Raw genomic sequence first — 8,455 nt, forward strand, 5'->3', positions numbered from 1 at the left:
CCGACAGAGGTTCGGAAGCTCTTGACCTTGGAAAACAGAGATTTAAAGTACAAACAGATGTATTATCTTACATATCCTAAATTTGAAGATTGGGGAGAGTTTTTACACACAAACCAGCAGATCTACTATTCTGTAAGTGAGTGAAGACGAAGCTGTATCAACTAGTGTTGTGTTGAATGAATGTATGTTGGTTCTATGTTTGTGATAATGGTGATTTAAACTGCGGAGTGTTTGGCTGCCGTTTTATTGCAGTGTTGTGAAGGATTATTTTTCACTCTCTGGTCTCTTGTATCAAATGTGGAGTTTTTTATTTTCGTTGTTGAGCTACTGGGAACTGTTGAGTTGCGGCCGAGGGCTGCTACTTATTCACTGAAAACTGTGGTTTTCCGTGAGATTGTGATGTTGTGAATATGTTTAACATTTTTTCCTAGAGTTTAAGGAACAGAGAGACCTGCACACTGATTGGAAGGGGAATGCATTTTGATGCGACGTGAGCATCCTATGTATTTTCTGTGAATAAGATTTTCTGAGTTGTTTTATTTTTAAGCTTGTTTTATTGGGAAATAAGTTCCAGTGTTGCCGGTTATCGTCAGACGAGCGTCATGTGATCCATGGCTACGCAGTGATCGTAAGCCGACACGTTTCTAAATACTGATATTCTTGCATGATTTGTGGAACAGTTTGTCTATTTTTATTTTGAAATTGAATGTGAATCACCTTATGACAATACTGTGTAATCTTGATGCCTGTTTTATGTTAGTCTGATTGTGTCCCAGTACTTTGTCTATCAAGGGGGGGCAATGAGATGATGTGGTGTGATGAGTTCTGTCTTTTTGAGGAGTATGTTTTTGAATTATGGTTTTCTTACTTGTGTTTTGATTTTCTTCATTGTACCCTTGTTTACGAAGGACCAATAGGGCCCTCCGTAGGGGGGAATGTGGTAAATTGATACACATTTATGGACTTATAGAGCCCAATCTGAACACACACAGGGACTTAAGTTTGGATACTGAGTGGTCGACAGAGCACATTCCAGAGAACACTAGATGTCCAGTTCAAAGGATGCTTCCCAGAGGGCATCTGACCTTAGCTGACCTCTAGGATCTTGGGGTGTTGTTCTTCTGCACAATGGACACACACACACACAAACAAGAGGATGTAGCACACACACCTAGCTCCGTGCACATCCAGTGTATGCAAGTACCCACACACACATGTGAAGTCTGCCTATATATACTGTGAGGACAAAGAAACCGTCCCTTGTCCTTGCCCTTTTTCTTCTTGCTCTGTTCTGTTCCGGCCACACCATGTAGCAGCAAGGCTGACATGTGCTCCTGTGCTCTGTACTCTGTTTTGTCCAATAAATCGACTTGAGGAACATTACTGGTCTGGACCTTTCAACTTCTTCTCCTTATTGTAATAGACTACAATTGGCGAACCAGCAATATACAATACTGTACTGGTGACACATATTCTGATGGTACATTTACAACCTGTCAACCACACACACAGTAAGTGTCATTTACAGTCCAACCTTCATCATACACATTCATACAATGAACATGAACCAATTAAAATGTTTATTCTCTGTCATTCCAGCTGTGAATCTATAGGACTTGATCTAATGAAACCAGGAGATCACTCACATGATTCTACATGTGGAGGATTGAATTCAAAAACAATCACTTTTGTTTTTGTTGTTGGTGTTGTTAGTGCTGTTGTTGGTGGTGTTATTGTTACTGTTATAGTTCATGGCTTTGGTATTGATGGTATTGTTGTTCACGGTGCAACTTTAGCTTTTAATGTTGTTCGTAATGTTGTTATCAAAGTTATGTATTTATTGTATTTTTGTTTTTTTGTTTCACTTTATAATGATCTTGTTGCTGTTTCTAGTGGTGGTGTTGTTTTTGCTTTTCTTTGGTTTTTGGTTTTGGTACTTTGGCATCTTGTTGGACCTGATTTAAAAACATTTCTTACAATTGTTGGTACTTTTGTTTTGGGTGTTTTTGTTTGTGAAGTTACTGATAATGTTTTGGTTGGTGGTGTTGGTGGTCGTCCTGGTTATATTGTTTGTTTTGGTGGTGGTTTAGTTGGGGCTGGTGCTACTCTTTTATTTGGTCTTCATAATGAGGATGAGGGTGTTTTTCGATATTATCCTTCTAGTGTTGCTGTTGCTGCTCGTGTTGCTGCTGGTGTTGCTGTTAACGTTGTTAGTGGTGTTACTTTTGGTGTTTGGTGGTTAGGTGTTGATGATGATTTTCATAGTTATGCTTCATTTTATGATGTTGCTGTTGGTGCTGCTATGTTTATTATTAGTTGGATTGTTACTCTTCTAGTTGGTAGTTATATTCTTATTGTTATTCATGTTGATTATTTTTCTGTTTTTTGTTTTATTAATGGTTGCATATTTGTTGGTCTAGGTTGTTGTTATATTAGTGGAGGTTTTTATGGTGGCCTTGTTATTGTGGTTACTGTGGTTAGTGTTAGTGGTATTGGTGTTGGGGTGATGATTCTGCTGTGGATAAAAAGATACTTTCTAGATGGTGGGTTTCGTCAGAGACAACGTGGTAAGTTTACATTTGATGGATAAGATGATGTTTCTCATTGTTATTCTAAAGTATGGTGATTGTACTGTGGAAACTATCACGTATATCTATCTATCTATCTATCTATCTATCTATCTATCTATCTGTCTATCTACAGAAAGAAATGCTACACGATGCAATGAGATGCAAGAGTGCGGACTAGCCGACACCAACTCAGGCCCTCTTGAGTATACAGCAAGAAGCAAGAAGAAGAAATGTTAAACAACAGGTTTGTTTTCAACTTTTAAAGAAGTAGTGAATTGAAAAATATGTTTTTTTTCTCACTTTTTCACATCGTCACCTACCAGTGACATCATCAATGGGTGAATCCAAGCCAAGACTTTCTCTTCCTGGAAAGTTATCATAATATGATAGAAGCCATAGTTCTCACATTAATTTAAAAAGAAAAGAAAAGAAAAATGAAATACTTTCTGAAATGACCAAACCTGCCTACCAATGATGTCACTGGTAGGCAGGTTTCTGAACTGTCCACCAATGAGACACAGAGTGAGTAAACTGAAATGGTGCCATATTATAATGAGCATTAGTGAGGACCAATTATATGAAGATTGAAAATGGGTGAAATGCTCCTTTAACCACTTATATAACACATTATATACTGGCCTATATACTGTCACATGACAGTAGCAATGCGTTGTGATCTTATATATCAGCTATTTCCGCCGTTTTAGAATTTTAGAATATATATATATTTTTGTATTTATTTTAATGGAAAGATGTTGTAGTGGTTTAATTTCACATAGTAATTTTAAAATAGTAAGGGACTGTTCGTTATTTAGGGTGCCTTCAGAAATGCGCACCGGAAGCGTCCTCGCCTATTAGTTTGTATTGGCCAGTGCGCTCAGTGCTAAGTTTCCGAACGCACCCTTAGTTACCAGGGGGGGAGGTGGTCCTGATGTTTTTGATTTTTTTTTCTTGCCCCCCATTCGTCACCATTTTTTTATATTCACAAAACAGCTTAAAATAAATGTGTTGTGATGCAATATGTGTTTAGATTTTTTTTTCTTTTTTTTTAAAGAAAATATCTTGAAAATGTTTACAAAATAGGAACCCAGGGTTGATTCTGTTATATTGAAATGTTTCAATAGTGGTTTAATTTTACAACAGTAACACACAATGTGGAGGTTTAGGACAAACACTATGTATTTAATATCCATGATTTAATTAGATTTTCTCTGTTCTCTTTTGTAGGGAACTCTTGATGTAACCACATGCTTTGAAGACACGAAAAGAAGAAGCTACCCCACCTCCCCACAACACAATCTGAATGAAGGTCAGTCACCCCGATATGTTCAAAGGGAAATAATGACACCTAAAATGTGTCCCTCAGATACTATAAAGTCCTCCATGTCATTTTCACCATCCGTATCACAGCAGTCCTTCCAACATTCCTAAGAAGAAATGTCATGTGATTATTGTGATTTCTCATCCACAGACCATCCTGTTACAGAGTCACTGTCCTCTCCACATCCCTCAGTGGAGCTCCAAGATGAAACTGGTCTAAGTTCATGCTTCAGTGGTTCGAGGATGGGAAAATTCACCTCCCTGCCTCGTTCTCGAAGCTTACCCTCACTGAGACAAATTCCATGTACAGAGAACAAGAGAAGTTTCAGAGCAAAGCGGTCCCACAGCTTAAATGATGTTACTCTACTGGACAAAACACAGAAAATTACACCTGATATCAGTGTTGTAGAAAACAAGGAAAGCTACAGGTTCCACTGCACCCAAGCAGGACTGTTCCAATGCAACGTGACCGGCCTGGTGTTTAAGACGGAGACAGAGGGAGATGTGACTTACAGGACAGTCCCTTGGAACCAAAGGCTTCTAGCCCAGCTTGGCAACAGGCCTGCAGGACCACTGTTTGACATCAAATGCACTCAGGGCTCTGTGTGTCAGTTACACTTTCCACATTGTGAGATCCTCTCCATGGGTGGAGCCAAATCCTTGTTTGTTTCTGCCGGTCACCCAGAGCAACTTCAAAGTAAACGAGCAGTGACAGGTGCAATGCCTTGCTCAAGTACACTTCAACAGGGAGCTTGGCTGTTGCATGGACACACACTGGCTTTTTCATGCTGTTTCATGAACATGACCTCAGGGGGGCATGTTTGGTTTCTCCCCGGATATCTACCCCCACTACCTCTGATTGGACACAGAAATGTATACAGCATCACCCAAAAGTCGGCAGAAAAATACGTATATCTAAAATAATTCCTGTTCCCAAAATACAAGTGAACATATAGTTCACTATAGTTTAACTCCTTAAACATCTTTGATAGTAGAGTCCTCTGCTTTCTCTGTAAATATACCTTATGATTCTACTCAGCTTTATTCCAATAGGTTTTGTATTGTATTTGTATTGTATGTATTATATGTATTACTGATTAATTGAGTACAAAGGACCACAATGGAAACAAGCCCCTGGGGCTTTTTGAGTTATCCTTCTAGCATAACCTTTTGACTGTACTACCTGTACTGTTAATAGTCTTGTTAATGAAGTCAATCAATCAATCTGCATCAAAGTGATGAACTTTAAATGTGAGCAATGTGAGGACTGTTGACTACATTTGTTTTTTACACTTTTTTTCTTTGTGCATAGCACAGTCAATATTGTGTTTGTCAATATATCATTTCATGTTTTATATCCCATTTGTCTTCCAGTTCCATTGTTCATCAACACCATCAGTATAAAAACAAATAGAGAGAAAAACAAAAAAAGCATAACCAGGTACTTAAGACAAGTCACCACCCTCCATATAGCTCATATTCACATTGATGCATCGGCATAATCATCATAGTCCTATCTAAGGGGAGGGTTCAGGCCCACAATGCATTGACCTTTTAGAAGGTAGTAATCTATTAGCGGGGGCCACAACTTCAGAAAAGAGGCCTCATTGCCTCTGTAAACTGCACACAGTCTTTCGTGGAGGAGTACACCAAAAATCTAAAGTTGTATGGTGGGGGGTTTATCCTTAATCCAATTGATTAGAATGCATTTACGAGCTAATAATAAGAATTTGTCAAATAACTTAAATTGTGAGGGTGTCAGATTAATCTCTTTGGAAGGGAGTCCCAGAATGAAAGCTCCCGGATCCTTCTTTATTTTAACCTTAAAGATATCGCTTAACTCCCGTGCCACAGAGCCCCAAAACCTAGATATCCACTTACATTTATATCCCATTTCAAAGATATCAGTATGCCATTGTGTGAATAGATTTAAGAATTATGAGTTCATATTACAGTACTTCTGTCTAACAGCTCCGTTATCTGATAGAACTACAATTCCCAGAATTCAGTTCAAAACCAAAAACACAGACGTCTTTATGAGCTTTGAAATACATAAATAAAGAAATAAATACATAAATATGTGATGGGGGCACTCTCAGGGATAGAAATAGTGTTTAATTTAAGTGGAATGGTTATTATGAAAAATATACCAGTGAGAGATTATATCAACATAACGTTTGTTTAATTGAAAGGTTTACACAGAAGGACTTTAATATTACTTTATGTTTTTGTATTTTTGCTATATTCTTCTGTGCTGTGTTTGTTTGGGGAGCAAACGTCAAAACACATTATTTTCATGCTTGCACTGGATAATAAAAAGACAGATTAAAGTTCAAGTTCAATGTTATTGTCATGTGTTTAAAGGAACACTCCACACATTTTCAACCTATATTCATATAATTGGTCCTCACCATTGCTCATTATAAAATGGTACCAATATTGGTACCATATTACTATATTTTGGCACCAATAGCCAAGCATGTAGATTGGCTATATACATTTGTGAAACAGGGCTCAAAGTGGTTACTTTTTGGACACCCTTTAGTTTATTTATTTCTATAATGATGGCTCTGTAGTCACATTCAACCTTATATGAATACACTGCATAGTATCTAGACTCTGACCCAGCACTGAACACAGGTTTAAATACATATCATAGACTCTGACCCAACACTGAACACAGGTTTAAATACATATCATAGACTCTGACCCAACACTGAACACAGGTTTAAATACATATCATAGACTCTGACCCAGCACTGAACACAGGTTTAAATACATATCATAGACTCTGACCCAACACTGAACACAGGTTTAAATACATATCATAGACTCTGACCCAGCACTGAACACAGGTTTAAGTACATATCATAGACTCTGACCCAACACTGAACACAGGTTTAAATACATATCATAGACTCTGACCCAGCACTGAACACAGGTTTAAATACATATCATAGACTCTGACCCAACACTGAACACAGGTTTAAATACATATCATAGACTCTGACCCAACACTGAACACAGGTTTAAATACATATCATAGACTCTGACCCAGCACTGAACACAGGTTTAAATACACTATTCTTTACTGTCTACAACAGGGCTTCTCAATGGGTGCCAGTAGGGTGCTGAGACTCAAGTCTAGGGGAGCTGCAGAATACCTTGGTAATATTTAGAATGTATCAATATCACTTCAGTTTAACCACTTAGACCCTCTAGTCTAGACTTAGTAAAAACAGACCTGAGTTGTAACTGTACTTGGTGAGTTCACGATCTACAAGCTCACACTGCATCATGGTGTGATCACAGAATGTTTCCCCTCATAATAGTGTTGCTATAAGGTTGATGTGGTTAAATACATGATGAACTAGGAGAACTAAATAAATAAAATATACAAGCTGCAGCTTCAGAGAAATTAAAACAGGTTCCTACCTTCAGCTTTCTTCTTCTTCTTCTTCTTCTTCTTCTTCTTCTTCTTCTTCTTCTTCTTCTTCTTCTTCTTCTTCTTCTTCTCCTCCTTCTCCTAAATATCAAGAATAAAACAATTAATTATATATGTCCATGCACACAGCGGCACCATGGTTTGTTCATTTACATTTATAAATAATAATAATAATAACAACATATCTGGCATTTTTCCAACACACAGCCATTGGTGGAGCAAGTATTCACATGTTTTACTTAATTAAAAGTATTATTATTGCAATGTAGAAATACTCTGTTAGTAGTAGTAAAAGTCTGGAATTCAAACTTTACTTGAGTAAAAGTACAGAAGTATTGGTATCAAAATGTACTTAAAGTACCAACAGTAGAAAGTACTCATGGAGAATGTCATTTGAAGTTTTCAAATGTATACAAATCATTTGAAAATAGCCGATCTACAAGCTCACAATGTATCACATTGGCTTGTAGATCGGCTAAGTCTATAGTAAATGTACTTTGTTACTACCCGTCATAGCCTACCTGTACACAACAGACAGACAAGGCCTGCATGTTGCATCAACACACACACACACACACACACACACACACACACACACACACACACACACACACACACACACACACACACACACACAGCTCACTTCACTTCACTTCACTTCACATCATCAACACAATGATTTATCCTAACTATAGTGTTTTACTTTAACAAGTAAAACAATGAAAGTAACATTTACTCACATTTCAGCTCTAATGTTTAGGTGTTACTGAGCAGATAAACTCACTGACAATCCACTCAGTTAAACAACACAGATCATTCTCTTCTCTTTCATCAAAGCTTTACCACTGCTGGGGTTTAAGGGGTTAAACACTCACTCTTCTCACTCCCTGGTCTCTCCTATGTCTTAAACAATGTTACATTAACTTGTTTATTTCACTCTTTTTACTTCTAAATGTTCCAGAGAGCCTGTTGTGTTTGTGTCAAACACACTGTCTGTCTGCAGGTGTGGGGGGAGGGGCAGTGTTGCCAGATCTTGTGAGATATACAAGGAACCATCTACGAAAACAAGCCCAAAAGAAGTGATTAGGCTTTTTACTTCTAAACCGTGTTTGTTGTGTTT

General features: G+C 37.7%; 1 long non-coding RNA gene across 1 annotated transcript; it reads left to right on the forward strand.

The window, feature by feature from the left end:
- The first annotated feature begins 2,702 nt into the window (after positions 1–2,702).
- LOC311035819 lies at positions 2,703–4,539 on the forward strand. The gene is made up of 3 exons (XR_014599788.1): positions 2,703–2,814; positions 3,798–3,879; positions 4,042–4,539. It is a non-coding gene; the product is annotated as an uncharacterized lncRNA (long non-coding RNA).
- The last annotated feature ends 3,916 nt before the right edge of the window (positions 4,540–8,455 follow it).

The sequence above is a fragment of the Gymnoscopelus microlampas genome, assembly GCF_963454915.1.
Source record: "Gymnoscopelus microlampas genome assembly, chromosome: 20".
NCBI classification, from domain to species: Eukaryota; Metazoa; Chordata; class Actinopteri; order Myctophiformes; family Myctophidae; genus Gymnoscopelus; species Gymnoscopelus microlampas.